Raw genomic sequence first — 20,924 nt, 5'->3', positions numbered from 1 at the left:
CGGTCAGTCTCATCTGCCCATGAATTTATATGATACTTATAGTTAACTTCATCAAGTTCCATGCAACTGGAATTATACATAACGATTCCTGGAAGCTTAGACCCTTGGTCTGCAGGTTTGGTCTCGGAGTTGTGGCTCTGCTTAGCAGAGTGACAGCACCTTGTTTAGCAATTGATGTTGAGTTTGAAATGTGTAGTTCTGCTTGTATTTGTATAGTCTTTTCTCTGCTAAGTAGCTCCCTGCATGAGGTCAGACAACTGCCCACCCAGAGCCTAATCCAGTCCAGATGCCACCTAGCCCTGGTCACCTAGTTCAGGGGTCACACAGTTCAGTATGCCTGCTAGAAGGGGCCCCCTTTCTAAACACACAAAGATGTCATTAATTAATCCAGTTATATTTCTAATACACTTTCAGGTATTAATATCATATTCGGGGAAAGTACACCACACAGTCTTATGCTGATGTCAGTATTATTAACTCATCAGCTGCTAGGAAACACCAACATTACATTACCTGTTTCATCCACAGGGGTCAGTATTCTTTCTCATAGAAAACTCAGACAGAGTGACTTCATTGTTACAGATTCTTCATATCATCTCCAGAATATTTTGTGTCTCATCTGTTTAATATGGTGTTTTGTACAATTCTCTTTTGATGCTTCTCCTTGGTTTATTATTTACCAGGTTTAGTAACTGATGTCTTTTTTCAACCACAGAGCTGCTTCTGAAAAGACTCCAGTGTGCAACTGTAATTTCTGCCCTCGCTGCAGCTTCAACCGCAAGATCGCTCTGCAACATCACAGTTTCAGTAGGGACAGAAATTACAGAGACACACTCCAAGTCATTTGTCAACTCAACTTTTAGAAACAAAAATATACAGTTCTGAAGACGTGCTAGAAGAAATATAGAAAAGTAAAGAGAAAGACAAAGGACACAAAATGAGACCTGTTTAACTTCCAAAACACAGACTAACTTTAATATATATTAGACCACTTAATCACAAGATCTGTGAATTTCATGACATACCCTGATCTATAGAAGAAAGCAATGAGTGAAGGGCAAGCATGGGCTCATGAAGATGAGTGCACTTATCAGAACAGGATAAGTGCACTCATCTTCATTCTGCACTTATCAGAACAGGATGGACGTGTCACACTGCTCCACTGGGGAGCGTAGTACGTTTTTAAAACCAGTTCAGAAATGCGCGGTTCATGATTAATATCAAACCACAGCAATATCGATGCCTGAAATAAAAGCAGACCCAGACAAGTCGTATAAATAATTATCTAGGATTAAACAACAGAGGACAGTAAATATTGTGACCATGTACATGATTTAAAGCATTCCTCCAATAGAGATTTCGATCTGCCATTGTTAAGATCATTAAAACAAATAATAGGCTTCTATGCTTTTAAATATGAGGACACGTTCAGGTCCTTTACCTAGTATCTGGTTGGGCCACCATTTGCCCTGATCACAGCCTTGACATGACGTGGCACAGACTTCACAAGGTGCTGGAAGGTGCCTCAAAGGATGTTAATCACTTCAGACATTAATATTTCAGACCTGACAAGTCTCTCTGTCTCTCTGCCCCTTTCCAGAACTTTCCAATATTCTATTTAATACAAATTCTGGAACTTAAAACAATATAAGGGGGGTAATACATTATTATTCTGCAGTGTTCTAATTCAGACAAATGAAAATATCACAACTAGTTTTGCATCTGTGCTTTTTGGCGTGTCTATGGTGTTATCAGTATATATCATTTACAAATTCATCTAATTTTCTTTCAGTATCCTCTACTTTATTCAATAAAGTGATTCATACCCCATGGGACAAACACCCACCTCTCGAGTGACTCGTTGATGACACACTTGCCAATTTAACATTTCATAAATATTTTACTCATGCTTTTGTCTAAAACAGTTTTGTCTTTGTACCAGACATAAAAAACAAGAAGAGTTTAAAGCAGCAGGTTTGAAAAAAAAAATAAAAAATAGGATACTACAGCTCTGGCCAAACATTTTGCATCACCTAGAATTTTAGGATTGAGACATACAGACAACAGACAACTTCAGACAACACCTGTAAAACTTAACTCTTCCCTTCTGGACAATATAGCACTATGCCTTTATAATGCACTTTAACTTGCACTTATCTGCTCCCTATTTTACTGTATTTAATCCTGCACCTACCCCAATCTGTAGTATTTTTCATCTGCACTCATATCTAACCCGGATGTAACTATTAACACGTATCTGCTCTTGAACTGCCCTGATACCAAATTGTACTGTGTTTTGTATTTGCTTGTATTAGGACTGAAGTCATTGTATTTTGCTCTTAATTGTACTGTAAATTGTGATATGTGTTTTTTTTGTGTACAACAGTTGCCCTTTGGTAAGGGTGTCTAAAAATATATTAAAAAAATTATATATATATATATATATATATATATATATATATATATATATATATATATATATATATATATATATAATTGTTGATGCTTTTACAGCATTGCAGGGAAAAAAGATTTCTGAGATTGATGGTAAGAACCCTTCCAGAATTATGTAGTGTTTCTACAGGGATTGTGGGTATAATTGTTTTTGTTTTCTTGATGTTGTCTTCAAATATTATGAGCCGGATCTCCAGGTCTTCACTGTAACACGTACCTCTCAGAGGAAGCATCAGAATAAATTAACACAGATGGTGTGGAGAAACCCAGGACTTCAGGAAATGATGCCACCATCTGCTGGATTATATTGCATAGTCACAAGTATTGCCTTTGTTTTCTTGGTTTAGACAGTTAGGAAACCCCAAACGACCCATATTAAAAGAATACATTAGGCTAATTACATGGTGATAATATTTCATTTCTTACCTGGACTATATGATTTGTTGTCCCCATCATCCTCTACAGCTGTTCTTGCTTAGATCATTTTTGCCACACTTACAAAAACCACATTTAAATCTGCATGTGCACCTGAAGAAACAAGCTGTGAAACCCAAACTCATCACAGTCCAGTGTCAAACGGGGGCTGCAGCCTACAATCCCATCTGCAGCCGGTTCCATCTGCAGTCTACAATCCCATCTGCAACCAGGCGTTACACAAAATTAACACAACTGTATTAGTCGCGTTTTTGTATAATTGCTATTAATAAATTAATTCACCAACCTTCAATATTTCCCTTACAGTATATTCATAGCCTTCATATTCTGCCTTCGTATTTTTGTTCTACAGTCGGAGATTCGAACTCTGCCTCTCTCTAGCATATTTCATAAGAAAAGTTTGAGAGCGAGAAAAGACCATTCGGCCCTTGTTATCGCATCATTCTCCCCTACTGGAGGAAGTAATTTAGAAGCACAGAATCTAGTATTTCATTAAATGTCCTCAGTGCATACAAGTGCTTCCTACCTTCTGTTCTAAAAATATGCCCTGTTCTTCTCTCTGTCATAAACTTGAAGTAGAGTCTTGGGTTAACTTTATCTATACCATTTATGATTTTAAAGACTTCAATAAGTATTTTAACCTGTCTTCATAGCTCATGTCATTAAGTCCTGGGATCAGCCTAGCTGCCCTTCTCTGTACCTTCTCGAGTGCAATGATGCATTTTTTACAGTGAGTTGATCAAAACTGCACACAGTATTCTAGGTGGGGTCTAACTAGGGCATTGTATTTGCCTTTTTAATGCCTCACCACATTGGCAAGATACTTTTAATGACTCCACTATAACCCCAAGATTCTTTTCAAAGTCCTCGTCCCCTATTTCCATCCCGTTCATTTCATACCTATAACTTAGATTTTTATGCCCAATATGCAATACTTCACATTTGTTAACATTAAAATCAATTTGCCACAAGTTTGCCCAGTTACATTGCATGCTCTGATTTCAAGTCAATCCCAGTGACTCTGGTTGAGTCGATTTAGCCTGCCACTACCACACTATAGATTCACTGCCTGTGCAGCCGGTATTAGAACCCCACGGGAAACCAGAACGCTGCACATAGAACTTAAGGGGGCGTCTGGTGGGATTAAAATAGCTGCTGCACAGGGAGTGAATCTACAGTGTGGTTGCAGGATGAGCGGGTTTCACCTCGTTCATAGTGAAAACAAAGCCTGGGGGCTTTAACAAGCTACAGATAAAAGACAAGGGACAAGGGGAAGTGGTTATTGAAAGGTAAGAAAAGGTTTTGTAAAGCCTTGGTTAGTCCTCCTTTATATTTCATTTTGAAGGGATGCACCATTTGAAGAATTTGAGAGATAGGAGACCAGGCCCCTGATAGGAATGCCATTGATCAGACCCAGAAAGAGTAGAGTACAGAACAGCACATTTAGAAGCATCGTGGCTGTCTGCAACATTACAATACAAACCAGCTCCTGCCCATCTGCAATATGTTTTGTACAGATTTATTTGTTTTTCACCTCTGTTTCAATGAATATTTATATGTACTAAACAACAAGCTATGCAGTTATGAATTGTGAAGCTGGGTGGAAAACTTAACAAATGCTATAGTCCCACACCAAATCTCTCGATAATAAGTATGTATTTCTGCTCACAGGGTGTGCATGGTCTCGTGCTTTTCTCTCATTTTCACCACCAGTTGTTATTTTGATTCAGCACTTTGAAATACTAAAATGCATGAGTGTCTAAAGCCGTAACTAATAAAGAGGGTGTTAATATTGCTAGACTCACTATTTCTTTCAGGTGTAAATGTCTTTTATTTTTCAAGGCTGAGATACAGGGGAGGGATTATGCAGGGGTTTTGAATATTGGTGCTAAACTGTTTTGAAAGTTTCACACCAGAAAGCCTATTGGTGCTAAATTATCAAACCCTGCCCTAGTCAAGCCCAGTGCCCCCACTCTTCAATTCATTTTTAGTATCTAGTGGATGAGTGTGGGTGGATCATGTGAGTAGTCCAGACCCAATGAGAAACTATCATCATCTATAGTTGCTAAGAAAAAGAAAAACAAATGTAAACAGGCTACTGGCGCCAGAATTGAATGTTGCTGGCGACAAGGTACTCTGGAGCGCCATAGTGCCGAATTCCTATTCCATATCTTATTTAAATCTCAAATAAACTCAAATAATTCCTCCTCCACCTTCCCATCTTCATGTTTATTTGCAGACAGTCCTCTTGATGGGAGGAAGTGTGTGTCTTTGTCTTGGTCCACCCTGCTGACCTGGCCTCGTCTGATCAGTTCCTCTCTCAGTGGACGGTGGCTTCCTTCTCCCCTTGAGATGCAGGGCCAGCGGCCAGGTCTGTAAGGACTAACATCACCCATACCCTACAGAAACATGATCCAGACACTGAATAAATAGAGGAACATATCATTCTGATGTGTGGTGGAAACAGTTAACAGGGTGGCCACCAGATTCAAGAGAACATTCTAATCAGCAATATATGATGCCTGACTTACATCCTGTATAATGTCATGTCTTACAGTATAATACTGTTATGTTATTAAGACTTCAACAAAATGAAAACTTTGTTGACAGGGAAAAACCTCTAAAGACATGTATATTATTTCAGTGACAAAGACTCTATCATCATTTGACCTAAATCTTTTTACCAGAACATGCATTTCCACTCACAACTCCCAAATCAACACTTATATCCAGAAATGACTGCCGAAAGTGGTCAAGGGTAATGTCAAATATGAACAATTTTCCTGCTTCACCAGAGCATAAAAGCACCCATAACCAGACTGTTATTAGACATTATAGACTGCCTGTGACCTTTCAGCCAGTCAGAGTGGTTGTTCTGCTTGCTGTATGCAACAGCGCGCTCCAGTACCCCTTTCACACAGACGAGTTATGACGGCTCAGAACCGCCACTGATGTGGCATTTTGGTTTGTGTGAATTGCTTATACCATCACGGTTCAGAGACGGCACTGAACCGTCTTAACTCCTGTGTGAAATGCTATGCTGGCACTGAAGCACTATAGTGGCCGTGGATTGAAAGTCAACATCTTACACGACTGTATACAGGACGTGTTGGGTATTTTTGTCGTTGGTGTTACACGCACGGAACAGTGCGTGATGCTGTAATTTATGGGAGAATGGTCATTGTCACAAAAACAATCTGTTGACTGACGGGCTTGAAAGTTGTGCTCACATGATCCCTTTGGTTGTGTGAAAGGGTTATGACGGTATTATACCGGCATAGATTGCGCAATTTCGTGCTGTTTGAATGGGTATTTTAAATAATTTTTTTAACATCTCTGTGATGGCTCAGTAGCGACATTATAGTGTGAAAGGGGCTTAAGGTACCCCATTCACAACATGAACTGTACTGTATTGAATTATACCGTATTGAATGGTCCTGTATTGAATTGTACCGTATTGAATTATACCATATTGAACTGTACCGTATTGAACTGTACTGTATTGAATTGCTTTATTCTGAGTATCAGTAAGGTTAACATCACAATAATAAAGGTTGATCATCAAAAAATATATAGCTGGATTTCTTAACTAGTCAAATGCAACCACTGACTGACTTCGAAAATGAAACCTTGAGTGTAGACTTGAAAACAAACCGATCAGCTTGTCTCCAGGGGGACACACCCCTCTCCTAATAGGCTGTGTGGCAAAGTGCCCGCCCCTGTGTGTATTTTGTGTGTTATGTGTTGTATGTATGGTGCGTATGTTAATGTTGGTGTATAGATTGGTACACGGGATATAAACGGGTCTGTGTTTCACGTGTATTTAAAGTGTAGATTTGTATTTAGGCACGAGGAGAGCACAAATCACTTCACGTGCTGGTTAAATGTAATATGTGAGCACGGGGTTGCACAGAATTAATTCACGTGCTGGGATTCAAGTGAATAATTAATTAGTAATTGAATCCCAGCACAACAGTATAAATAGGCACATTTTTAGTCACTCGGGGTTGGGTGTTCAGAAGAGGAGAACGGGTTTGGAGACGGAGGTGATTGTAAAAGTAAAGTAAATAGTTAAATCTGCTCACCGTGTTTTGTTCGTCTGTCTGTGCACTGTCTAGTCCGTTTTGTTTGTCTATTTATTTTGGCGCAAGTGCCGTGTCCTGTGTTTTTGTTACAACCTTTTTATTTTCTGTCCTGTTTATTAAATGCTGAGCGCGATCACGCGCTCAGCTATACCAAAACCCCAAGTCTCTCTGTATTCCTTCCTGCTTCTGGTCTGACGCCACCCACTCTGGCCGTCTTTGTGACAGCTGTAAACTGTAGTTTTTTAAGATCAGGGTGGACCATTACAAATGGAACAGATGTTTCTCCTCGACTAGCTGGCCTATTGATTCAGCCTTTGCTTGTGTAATCACAGCTACAAGACACAAGGAAACAACACAGATAAATATGACATTACCACGTTTGGAGAAAATAAATTACATATTAAATATTTTATCACATTGTCACAAGGCTGGCTGAGTGGTGACACGTCAGACCCGGAAGAAACACACAGACAGACGGTGGTGATGAGTAATGCTGAGTGCAAATGGTAGCACTCAGTGTTTATTAACAAAATAAAAGGTTTAAACAGAACGCAAAAACAGGACACAGCACTTCATGCCAAAATAAAGAGACAAACAAAACGGACTATACAGTAAACAGACAGACACACAAACAAACACGGTGAGTTTTAAATAAACAAGTATCGTGCTGGTCCTACCAGCACGTAATAGCAATTGATATTTAAACTTTTTTCTCCTTCTCTCTCACCCGTTCTCCACTCTCGAACACCCAACCCCGAGTGAGTGAAAACATGCTGCTTTTATGCAGTTGTACCGAGAGTCGATTGCTAATCAATCATTCAATTGGAATCTCGGTACAACTGCACGTGAATTAATTAAGTGTACTCCCGTGACCATCCATTACATTTTAACCAGCACATCAAGTGATCTGTGCCATCCTCGTGCCTAAATACAAATCTACATTTTTAAATACACGTGAAACACAGACCCGTTTATATCCCGTGTACCAATCTCTATACACCAACATTAACACACGCAACATACAACACAGAAATGCACACACGGGTGGAGCACATTGCCACACACATAAATACACAAAGGAGTTTCTTCTTGACATTTTAGCATTTAAAAACTAGAAATGACTTGCTTTTTCTTCTTTGCATTTGTAATTGGTGAACATTGATTCGATACATCAACACAGCCTCATGTTTCACTCCTATACAGATGACACCCAGCTCTACCTAAAACTAGACCCTGAATGTCTCTGCTATGGTCCGGCTCTCAGCTTGCATCCAAGACATCGAGACCTGGACATCTGCCAATATTCTTCAGCTCAACACCAACAAATCTGAACTTCTTCTAGTAGGATCGAAAACTCAAGAAGCTCAATATTGCTGCCTTGAACCTCGGAAACTGTCTGCTGCTGCCTTCTCCCACTGTACGAAGCCTTGGTGTACTTCTGATGGGGTGTTGTTTGGAACCAGATAGAGTGCTGCTTGGAGTGGGAATAAGTGCCGTTCATGTCCTCTATCTCTACAGGAAGTACAGCGCGATGAGGGTGAGAAGGCGGCAGAAGATATTGTTGTGACTGTGACTGTTTCCACCAGAGCCTAGAGGAGATCAAATAGGCCATGGCCATTATGTTAACTACCGTCTCCATACCAGATCATTCAATTAACACAACTGAGTTTCTCTAGCACAAATGAGTTCATGTTAGACAAAGCCACAGAGAAAATGTGAAGTTATGAAAATCAACCATCAAACGATGCACATGAGTCTCTTTTGTGCATTTCTGTCCGTAAGAATGTAAAGAAATCCAAAAAAGGTCGGCACTCAAAAATTAAAAACATTTTTACAAAAATCTGCAGATCTCAGTCACGTTCTCAGTCACGAACATGTTTCGCCCGTAGGCTTCATCAGTGTTGAAATGCCAGAGAGAGACCAATTTAAATATTTCAATCAATTGAAAAGAAACCCAGTGTCTTTTCACCGTGGGTTAGCTGTACCATCTACTCTAAAGGAAGGATTTTTTAAATCTGTTGTTTATTCAAGCCATGTGTCATTTGTTTTTAAAGTGGCTAACAAAACAATGACATATCCTTAGCTGCTGTGTACTTCCATTCGCTAGATAGGTCTCAGATGTGCAGTTCTGAAAGAAACACATACAGTACATGTATGTTTTATTTAAAACACATGTGGTACTACACAAGGTTCATCTATTTGCAAACCCTTCTTTCAGCTAGTGTTGCACTTCCTTGTCCTGACCAATTCAATGGCTTTTTTCCTGTCAGTAATGAACCAGCTCTTCCCTGTATTGAATGACATGCATTCAGTCAGCTGCTCCCTGTATTGAATGACATGCATTCAGTCAGTAACATGCTTTGACCCAGTAGATGCTGCTGAACTGAAATGACATTGGAAGTGCAAATGTAACTGTGATGGGGTGCTAGCTCGCCCCTATAAATTTGTGTTTGGTATTGTTGTTAGTTTTACTGTTTTCATTATGTTTTTGTGATTCTTGTTTTGGTTTGGATCAGCAGGGAGGGGGTTGAGTTCCTCCCTGTGAAAATACATGTGAGAATGTGGCTGGAGCCTTAAGTGCTTCATTGTTAATTATTAGTTAATTGGGCTCCAGCCACAGAGTATAAGGGCAGGTGAAAGCCTTTGTGTAGAGGTGTTTTTGGGTGAGTTTGTTTGTTGCTGTGCTGTGCTGTGCTGTGCTGTGCTGTGCTGTGCTGTGCTGTGCTTGAGAAAGAAACTGTAGTGAAGGCGAATGCCCAGCCTACATTTCTGTATTTTGTTTGAACCTTTTTGTTTGCCCTTGTGCCTATTTATTTGATTATTTTTGTTTAATAAAGATCATTATTTTGCCCCTTCCACTGTCTCTGAGCCTCAAACCTCTGTCATCCTGCCACAGTAACCAAGTTCCTTTCTTAGCTCTGTGTAACTCTGTAGTACCAGCAATCCTGTTATAAAATGATTAATACTGTTTACTATAATATGTGTTTCTTTCAAAACTGCACTTCTGAGACCTATGTAGTGAATGGAGGTGCACAACAATCACATCAAAGGTATTTAATTTATCTTACATATAGGCCATATAGTATATGTTTTAATAGGTTTAAAGAAACATTACTTTAAGGGGGACATGTCTTGTGCACTGTTATATTTAGTACTGTGTATGTGGATATTAAAAATGTCTATAATGAATAGCTATAACTGGTTTTGTTTTGTATGGTTTTTGACATCCATATGCTAATATTAATATGTATTGTATTACTGGCTTAATGCTGATTAATTCATCTGGTGAAGCTGTATGGATTTAATGGATGTCGCTGCTGAGTGACTGGCAGGAGATCGAGATGGAGGTTGAAGTTGATATGCCCCCCGCAGGCGAACAGGATTTGTTTACTGAACAGCTCACGTGACACTACCAGCAATGGCAGCGCATGGAACATATGCAACACAGTGTACGAAAACTTTGTTAGGATCGACAATATCTGAACTAATCTCTGTTCAATAATAAACTAACGTTGCTGAAGAGGTTGATCATGGCAGATAAACGGTTAGGGGGGATATGTGACTGGCGGATATGTGACAGATTACTGCATTATCAAAGTAACCTTGTCAACGTGTTCAATATTCTTTTCACTTTAATTCAATTCTGAATATGCTAATGTATCTAACAAAAATGTAGATAGAACATCTGGTGTGCCATATTAACCATTAAAATTAACTTGTCCCTCTACAGCACTCTGCCCCTAGTCTATGTATGAAATACAGTAGCAAGAAATACCACATGATTAAAGTCTTTGAAATCTTAAAAGGAGTTCACATAGTTCACCCAAACCAATACTTTAAGTGCAGTACAGAAACCAGGACCAGAGGACACAGTTGCAAAAATGAAGAGCAGATAGATATAGGAGGGAGGAGGGAAGGAGACACTTCTTCACACAGCGAGTGGTGAGTCTATGGAATGGGCTACCTAGGAATGTTGTTGAGAAAGCAACACGTGGATCCTTTAAGACTCAACTTTGACAAAGTTCTGAGATCAATACGCTACTAAATAAAGATTCAACCACGTGGAGAACTTGTAGAAACCTTTTGTGAAGGCCACTGCCCAGCCTAAAGGTGACTAATTTTGTGTAGAACCATTTATTTTGGCCTTGTTGATTTGTTTTTATGTTTTTCTAGTTTATTTGTTAATAATTATGTGAAACATTGCTTTAACTGCAGCTTTCCAGCCTCTGAGTCTCATTTCTGACACTGTCCTGCTACAAATAATATTTAAGAATATGCATGGCAAAATTAAACCAGTTTATAATGTAGTGTATATCTGTCCAAGCAAAACATAACTCAGTGCTGAGAAACAGCCATGGGAAGCACACCTCTCCTCACCCAGTTGTAGCACAAGCTGTAGCACAAGCTCTCAATCGGCCTGGAGTGTTGAAACAACAATCGCAATAGGTAGCAAGGATTGCTCAATTTGTGCACATTTTCTTAAAGTGATTCTAGCTAATTAATTCCCTAAACCTGTTTTGCACTCCCTTGACTACAAAAGTCTCAAATTAAAAAAAAGGTATCTGCCCATTACTGGTATGGCATATAGAAATCACCCCAATCGGTGGACACCTAAATTCAAAATATAACTCTTAAATATTACCCAAACAAAAATTTCCTTGCCAGCCTAAAATAACAGCTGGGTTTCTTTGACATAAACACGTTTGTGTTCTGGCTAACTCCAGAGAGTTAATCAGGAGCTAATGGAAATTGCATGCATATCAGACACACACACACACACACTCACTCCTCTGAACAATGCTGTCGATAGTCACAAATACAGCATCCATCTGGAATTACTCCATGCAAAAAAAGATCTAAGAGATATATACAATATTTCATTATGGAAACTCATGCAAACCTTTTAATACAACCATAGAATATAATAAACCAAGCCTGTTAACAATTTTAAATTGCGTCAGGGTGACGTATGGACCTATTTTATATTGAAAGTGCTGAGGGGTTAATGACGCCTACTTGTCTTGCTCTCTGGCCCCACGCAGCCGGAGTGAATGCAGTGCATTCAAAGCAGGAGACAGAAATATGGTGACATCTGAATTGTTTTGATTTTAATCCTGTATGTTTTTAACTGATGTATATTTTTTGTTTTATAATTGATAATTGTGTTTTTTTTCTTTGTAACCAAACAGCTACTGCCTCTGCCATCAGGGCCCTCAGAAGTACTGATAATATTTGAATACTACAACTACGACGGCTAATAATAATAATAAAGGCACAATTAGGCATACAGTAGCTTTATTGAACCATCAGCTGATCACAAAAGCCTACATCTACTATGTGTAGATGTAAAAATGTAAGTGTGACATAAAGACAGCCTCAATATACCCTCAGATTCTGATACTCCTAATAACATCTCAATTGGATAAGCATCTCTCAAGATATATTTAATAAAGTAAGCTCAGGTCGGTTTGGACAAACCGACCTTGATCTTGTCTGCGACAGCATAACGTTTTTTTCTTGCTGTTGGTGTCCCTTCCAAGAGATGTCAGAACCCATATTGTAAATGAATGAATAACCTCAGGATTTGATGGATAGGAACAGGGAACCACTCGGTGGTAAGGGCAGTGAAAACTCTTCATCAGTCAGGAAGGTAGAGGTGTCTAGACATACAGAGATATGGCATGGGTCTTAGAGGGTAATGAATGACACAGGATATAAACACACAGTGAAGAGGGGGGTGGCTTCCATGTTGTTTATTCTAAGATTAAGGTTTACTGGGTTTTTTAAATGTCTCTTTGTTTCTTTCATGTTTTATCTCAATCATTTTTCAAGGCTTAGTTTATTTTTTTAGTCTTAAAGGAACATAACGGGTTATGTATCTTAGGCTTGGGCAAACCAGTTCAATTGTTCTGTGGATGGTTTAGCAATACAGTCAGTGCCACTTAATCAGGATTTCTGCTTAAATGGGACAGAACTCTGGGAGATGGTTCTTCCCAATGCTATTGATTTTGTTTAATTGGGAGGTCACTTTCCAGAGCAAGACCAGTATAAATGACATTTTTGCACAAATTTTTCAAGATTCTTTTCTTATAGATCCTTTCCCATTATACAGTACCTCACTCAACAGGTGCGTTTAACTTGGACAGCCGCTTATTCTGAATAGTTTTATATTTGCAGAGGTGTCCCGATAAAGCGCTGCCGACTGTACCAGGTAAAGCACTGTAATGTTTCCAATGGTTTTCCCTTCCAGTTTAGAATGATGTTCACTGCAGCAACTGCTCACAACAGCTCGGGAGAATTAAAGGTCAACGGGTGTCATCCCACCTCCATGCCAATCGCCTCTTTACATGCTGACGCTCCACCGCAGATATCCTCAAGTTACCGGCCCAGAGAGGACAAAGGCCAGCCCAGCATATGTGTCCTAGTGCACAGTCTAATGTCTAAACTAATGTAGAATCCCTAGTGTAGATCTACAGCTTGGCACAGCCAAGATGCAAACCCACACTCCCCTGAGGATATGATTCAAAAGCAGGTCGTGTCTTTACCAAGTTAGACACTTGGGTATCCATAGCAACAACCAGCTAAAAAAAAAAAAAGTGAATGAGAATGGATTTCAAAGCCTTGGGTTTACACCTTTAGGCTGACAGTCTGATGACTGTTTGCATGCTTCCATTGCTGTGGGTAAATAACCACTTCAGGGCATGCTTTTATCTCCTTTCTTAGTTCTCACCCACAACATAGCTTGAAATGATCCAAAGGATAAACAATATTCAAATGGCACAAAACCTCTAGCCATTATTTCTTCAAAAAAGACAGAAAGCAACATATGTCATGAAAAAGGACAGATTAGCACTTTTTTATACAGGACAAAATACTTTTCTAAAACGAAGAAGAAACCATTTCTAATTGCAAGACTGAAATGAAATGTCCAAGTTATTTATTTATGTTTGGTATCTTTATTGGGTAGGTTCTTCCTCTCTGAATAAAACATGTTAATGACAATTTGGAGTGCTTTGAGAATCTACCCTTAGGTATTGTCCCAGTTTTCAGCCTTATTTTAGTTACAAACATAAAAATTGTTAAAACAGCCCGGTTTTGTCTGTAATTACATTTTTTTCCTTCAGTATAAATATGTGGCGGTGTGCTCTCCGAACTACAAGTATAGTATTGTACTAGGTTGTGTTAGTGCCATTCGAAAATAAAATAATAAAATTTAAGGGTTATTTTAAAATGTTTCTCATATGCTTTGTTTTCAGAGTGAACTTTATGTGACTACCTTTTTGAGAGAGTTTTGTTCCATTGATTCTATTTAAAGTGTTACTGAAATGGCTGTAGGGTTTAAAACACAACGCATTGTTTTCTCTAGCTTTCTGCTTTGTTCTTTTTCAACATAATCATTATTGTTTTGTTATTTTTATTTATCAGCTTATCATTTTTATCAGCTTTGACCAGTTCAATTCATTTCACATCAGTTATGCTTCGGCTTCGGGTCTTCCAATCAAAATGTCTTATGAATTCATAACACCAGTTGCTAAATCCAACCTGTTCAATTAGAAACATTTAATTGGTTATGACTCTCCCAAAGATCAGGATTTTGATTGGTTCACCTGTCCTTCCTGTTCGCTATGTTCAGAGGGATAGGAACAGGTTTATGAATATGCATTGAAAGCCCCGTATAATGACAATAAATAAAAACATTGATTATTTTGGTGGGTTGGGGTGGAATAAGATCCAGTAATAAAACCTTAAGCGAGAACTTTACCCGCTAATCAACACAACAGTGTTTAGACGAAGAGCACATTTCACTGCTTAGGTTATAAAGTGTTCTGTGTGACAATGCTTCAGGCACATGCTGAGCACATACATACACATTGCTATGGTTGGAGGTACGCCCCCTGTACATCTTGTATCTTCACTCTAGCTGGGCGTGGGTCTAGAAAGCGGCTTGTCATGCATATTCATAAACCTCTTCCAACCCCTCTGAACCTGTGCTGGAGCGAGCAAGAACGATATTACTGCAGCCTGCAGCTGCTGTCTCATAGCGGAAGTTGAAGTTGTCACATATATCTACGTAGGAAAAGTTAGTCTTGAAGGACTACTGCAACAAATCCCATCCTGCTTTCTGGTGGATGGGGGCGGGGGGGTGTTGTAACGGTTCATTGAAATCGGGCACACATTACAGCCCTTCCTTACAGCAAAGAAAATTTTGGAAGGCATCTGAGTGGAGAGCATTTTACTTTTTATTCAATACCCTTGCTTTCACAGTTTCTACACAAACCATGTTTGTGTCATTGGTTCCTCCTTGTTTATGCCATACATTTATTATTGGCAGATAAAATGACAGACAGTACAATTGTGTCAGAAAAGCATGCTCTTAAAAATGTGTTAAAATGGAAATGCTCTATGACCTAGAAAATGTGTCTTTCAATATGCACCTGCTTTTCCACCTGTCAGATAGTTGCAGAGACTGGGGTCCAGCATGGTGTATGTCTGCATTTCGTTATGAAGGTAACAAGAGCGTACTTCTTCATTTATTTTGTGTCCCTCATCAGATTTGCATTGCATATCTTATTATTAATAGTCTACCTCGGAAAGCAGAAAAGTGTATATATAAGGCATCTGCGAATATTCTAAAAGCATTCAGAAGAATACTTCCAGATTCACAGTTCATAAAATCATGCCCCTGGGAAGTGGTTTTAACAATGGTATGTCTGTCACTAGCTGTAGAACACGATTCCAATACAATCTTAATAAATACAATGGGTGAATATTTTGCCCCCTTTGTTGTTAATCACGCTTTGTATCTTTTTGTGAACTACACTAGAGCCACTAAGAGAATCACCCATGCAGGTCAGTTAGAGAATGGGAGATTTGTTGACATGATGTCCTTGGTCAAGGTAAACCTTGGTCAAGGTAAACCTTGACTGTCAATCCCAGCAGCAATGGTGCATGTGTCTCTTCAAAAATTCTGACCTGTAGGTGTGCTGCAGTTGGTGACTGTTAGCTTGCTATAGGGTGTGAAGGATTTGTATATGAGGTAGAAGAAAGTGTAGAGGTGTTTGCAGATAACCCAGAAACACTTAATAAGAAGTGCATTAAAGTACAGGTAATACTTACAGTACTACTACAAAATGCTATGACACACTGTACTAATATAAAGTACTAAAATATACTATCGTACTACTAGATGGACTATAGTATTACTATAAAGTACTATAGTATACTATGATGTACTTCTTGGTAAGGGAGCAAAGGAGCAGCCTCCAGAGAAAGAAAACAAAAACAAACAATATATGGTACAAAATGTATTTAGATAAAAACAAGCATAAATTAAAAGCAATTGCATGAAATACCGGCGCAGGCGTTTGAAACATGACATATCACATATCATTACCCCGTTAAATACCCCATTCAGATGGATGCTAAAGTGCAATAGAATTTTAACATTACACATATTATTTTCGAATTAGCACTATAATGCAATCGAATTTTAACATTACACATATTATTTTTGAATTAGCGTGACGATGAATGCATTTCTGTTGGTTATTAATGAAAACACAGTTTTAAGCTTTACTTCCTTGTTTACACAACTGCCATACAGCCCACTACATACTACATACCATGTGACAACTTCAACTTTTGCTATGAGACAGCAGCTGCAGGCTGCAGTAATACCCTATGGAGGGAGCAGGTAGGAACCAATCAAAATGCTGAACTTTGGAGGATGACCAATGAAATGTTTCTGATTGGACAGGTTGACTTCAACCAGGTGGTGTTTTAAAGATATTTTGACAGGAAGACCAAATGCATAACCTGTGTGAAATGAAAGTCATCAAAACTGATTTATGACCAGGGATATGTTAATAAAAATACCAAAATAATTGCGATTATGCCTGTTCAGTAAAACTTGAACTTCCTGGACCATTTCAATTTTTTTTATGTAATTTTATCTTTAGTCATGTTGGTGATTGTGTTATTATATACAGTGATTTTAATAGCATCAGTCAAAGAATTGAAGAAAAGAAAACGTCCTTGTTTTGAACTCTGGAGATCAGGGCTGCGTTCAACATCAGAGCGCTCTCTCCTGGTGCCCCGTAACATATGTTAGAAGTTATTGAACAGTCTGTTAGGAGCGAGCAGTTTCACAATAGCAGGCACGAATCGCTGTGTATTAAAACAGTAGCTTTAAGCTCGTTTTGCAATTTTTGTATATATTGTTTAAAATGTAATTACTCCTACTGTATTAAGGCCTGAGTGATATTTGTTTACTGATCATCAAAAGAAATGTATCACTTATATTTGAGTATTAAAAGAAACATATCACTTATATTTGGATAAAATTCACTAGATGTGATCGAGAAATGACAAACTCTGTTTTAGAGCAGGTGCAGTGACTTTTCATTGTGCTGATTAACAATTGAAATCACAAAGATGCTGCAAAATGATCTGTTGATCTTGGGCAGGTGTTGTGACTCTTGGTCTCCCAGTTAGTGGCCTGTCATTGATAGAGTGTGTCTGGTTATACCGTCTCGCCAGGTTTGAAATTGCTGGCTGTGAGCACCCAAGACGGCGAGCCACAGTACGCTTCTTTAGTCCAGCCTCCAACATGTCGATTGCATGAAGGCGCTGCTCTCTTTCTGTGACTTTTTCTGTGACTTTATTGCTTTTATTCAAGCTTGCAATTCAACAGCTGAAATCACTCCATATCCAGTGTCCAATCAACTGTCTCACTAATTAGGTGATTAAGTGCATATGCTTCAGTCATAGTCACTCAGAAGAAAGCAAAAACATTTTGTCAATGTCCATCATTTATATACCTTATTTTTTTTTAAATAAATGTGTTATAATAGTGATACGTTTGATTTGATGCTCTATTTATATGGTATATAAATAGTCCATGTTTCCTTTTCTAATATAATCGTCACTTAAAATACCATAATCAGTTTTAAAAATCCAAAATGACAGCAAAAATATTACTTAATCACACATGTGTTGGTCATACAAATCCATATTTGAAGAAATCAATTTGCAGCCACCACACTGATAATGCTTGACTCGCTACTGTTAGGAAGCGCTCTTTTCAAAAGGAAAAGCCAGGTAGCACCCTGGAGCGCTCTGTTCAAAAGGAAAAGCCACGTAGCGCCCTGGAGCTCTCTGTTCAAGCTTTTGGTTTCTGACTGCTCGGAGACACTGCGTACTGAACCCTATCTACTGACAGAAAGATGTCAGCAAATGTATGGTACAGTTTTCAAGTGTGGTGCAGAAGCCAATACTGAGTTTTGAAGTAAAAAGAGCTATATCCTTGGTCCTAAGTCCTTGGTGAATAGAGTGTTGAGCAAATCAATCTCTTCTAGTGGAAAACAAAGTGAAGCCCACAGCTAATCAATCCGTGCCATTTAATTGTCTTCTTAATCTAAAGGAAGAATGCCAGTCCTGTATTAAAGCACCATCAGTTATGGTCCCTGTAGACATAATTGGCTCTGCAGTACTGCCCTTTTGCAGTTTATTATCAGTCTACATTCTGCTGGGCAGGCTTGGAAACAAAGTAATTACTGACAGGGTAGATATTATGGTCTAACAGGACATTAATGTCAATTGCAGGTGGAACAAGAAGGAAATGAAATTGCTCCTGTTTATAGAAAAGTTAAACAATAACAAGTTGCAAAGCCTACATCAAAGTGATCTGAACACCATGATATATATATTTATACTCTCCCCTTTATCAACAAATTATTCTTGAATAAAAATACTTTCAATACATTGTTAATGATGCATTTGCATACTTTTTGTCATTTCTAAACTGTGTTTGGGGGAAAACACACCTTTGTCTCAGTATAGAAATGACAAACGAGCAGGGAAATCATGTGGGATCCACCACCACATTTGTTAACATATTATATATTCAGTCAGGACAACTCGGGACATGAATCTGAGCACTTTGACTTGGGTTTGACTTGGGTTTGGTGATTGACGTCCCCCCTGGCGAGGTGGTATTCAGAGCTTCCTTCCTAAAACTTCCTGAAGACTTCCATTCACAAACTCTTCAAAACTCTTGCAAGCTGTTTACAAAGTTATTAAACAAATGTTTTTGCAAATGTTGTTTTTCTGAATAAAATAACGTTTGATTTTCATGAAACTTTAAAAGCTGCCAACAAGCATTTCAAACAGTTTGACAAATAGCAGACTGTATTTTATTCATAAAAACAGACATGGAGGGAAGTTTGCAAAAAATGATATTACCTTATGTGAAACCAGCTGTAAGCTCAGATCAATAAATAAATACTATTGAGAGTAAAATGGTGACAGTATTAAGATCCAGCCAATCTGATTGGGATCAGCACATTGAATGATGGCCATTAGATGCTTCCTAACTTCTAGCATGTGTTGTAGGTTGATCAGTGACTCATATGGATGATCAGACAATCAGGTAAGTTTTAAAGTTACATTAATACCCACTAAGATAAGAAAGACATTTTATAAAAGTGTGTTTTTAGTGTAAAGAGGCCAAAACAGGGGTAATGTGTTCACTTTTCCTGGTTTTAGTCAGAATTCTAGTGACGATATTCTGAACAAGCTGCAAGCGGGATACCACACGTTTTGGGACACAAGAAAAAAGTGCATTACAATAATCAATTCTAGATGAAAGAAAGGCATGCATTAGTCTCTCGGCATCAGATACGAGAACAATTGGTCTAAATTTGGCTATATTTCTTATGCGTAGAACCTGCAGGATATAATCTAAGGAATCCAGTAGCCTCTAATTCCAAGGAGTTAGAATCAGAATCATTGTCAACATGAAGGTTAAAATCACCCAATAAAAGAATCCTATCATATTTGACTGTCAGTATAGATAGCAGATCCCCAAATTCAGTCAGAAATAGCGGGTTTGACTTAGGTGGTCGATAAATAATTACAGTATGAACAGGTAATGGACTGTTTAATGTCAAGGTGTGGCAAAGCGCCCCGCCCCTGTGTGCATTTGTGTTATGTGTTGTATGTTGCGTGTGTAAATGTTGGTGTATAGATTGGTACACGGGATATAAACGGGTCTTTCACGTGTATTTAAAAAGTGTAGATTTGTATTTAGGCACGAGGAGAGCACAAATCACTTCACGTGCTGGTTAAATGTAATATGTGAGCACGGGGTTGCACAGAATTAATTCACGTGCTGGGATTCAAGTGAATAATTAATTAGTAATTGAATCCCAGCACAATAGTATATATAGACGCACATTTCTTGCACTCAGGGTTAGGTGTTCGGTGAGTGGAGAACGGGAGAGAGAGAAGGAGAAACGTAAAATAAGAACGTAAATATTAGTGTTATCTGCTCACCGTGTTTTGTTCGTCTGTCTGTGCACTGTCTAGTCCGTTTTGTTCGTCTGTTTATTTTGGCTACAAGTGCCGTGTCCTGTGTTTTGTTGTTTCAAACCTTTTATTTTCTGTCTGTTATTAAATGCTGAGCGCAATCACGCGCTCAGCTTTACCAAAACCCCATCTCTCTGTTTATTTATTTCCTCCATCTGGTCTGACGCCACCCACTCCGGCCGTCTTTGTGACACGTGGTGTCAGAAGTGGGATAATAGCGCCTCCAAGCGTCAGACCAGGAGAGGGGGTTTTGTGAAAAAAAAAAAAAAAAAAAAAATAGTAAAGCGAGGATGGGAAGAAAGAGCTGCAGGAAGCAGCAGAAGCAGCAGCAGCAACAACAACAGCTGCAGCCCTCATCCTGCATGCCGGGCTGGGAGGAGGACAGCCACAACGGGGCAGTAGCCACCCCTCTACCCCCACTGCCACCGGGTTCCCCACCGTCCCGGGAAATATGGGACTGGCTGGTGCACCCCGAGGGGAACTTCGCCAGTGACCTCCCCATGGTTATTCACGCACTGCAGATGCGAGATGGGAAACGATGGGAGGACTGGGAGCAACAGCACAACCCGGCATCCGTTCGTG

The sequence above is a fragment of the Acipenser ruthenus genome, chromosome 16 (assembly GCF_902713425.1).
Source record: "Acipenser ruthenus chromosome 16, fAciRut3.2 maternal haplotype, whole genome shotgun sequence".
Lineage (NCBI taxonomy): Eukaryota > Metazoa > Chordata > Actinopteri > Acipenseriformes > Acipenseridae > Acipenser > Acipenser ruthenus.
Note: the sequence above shows the minus strand (reverse complement) of the source record.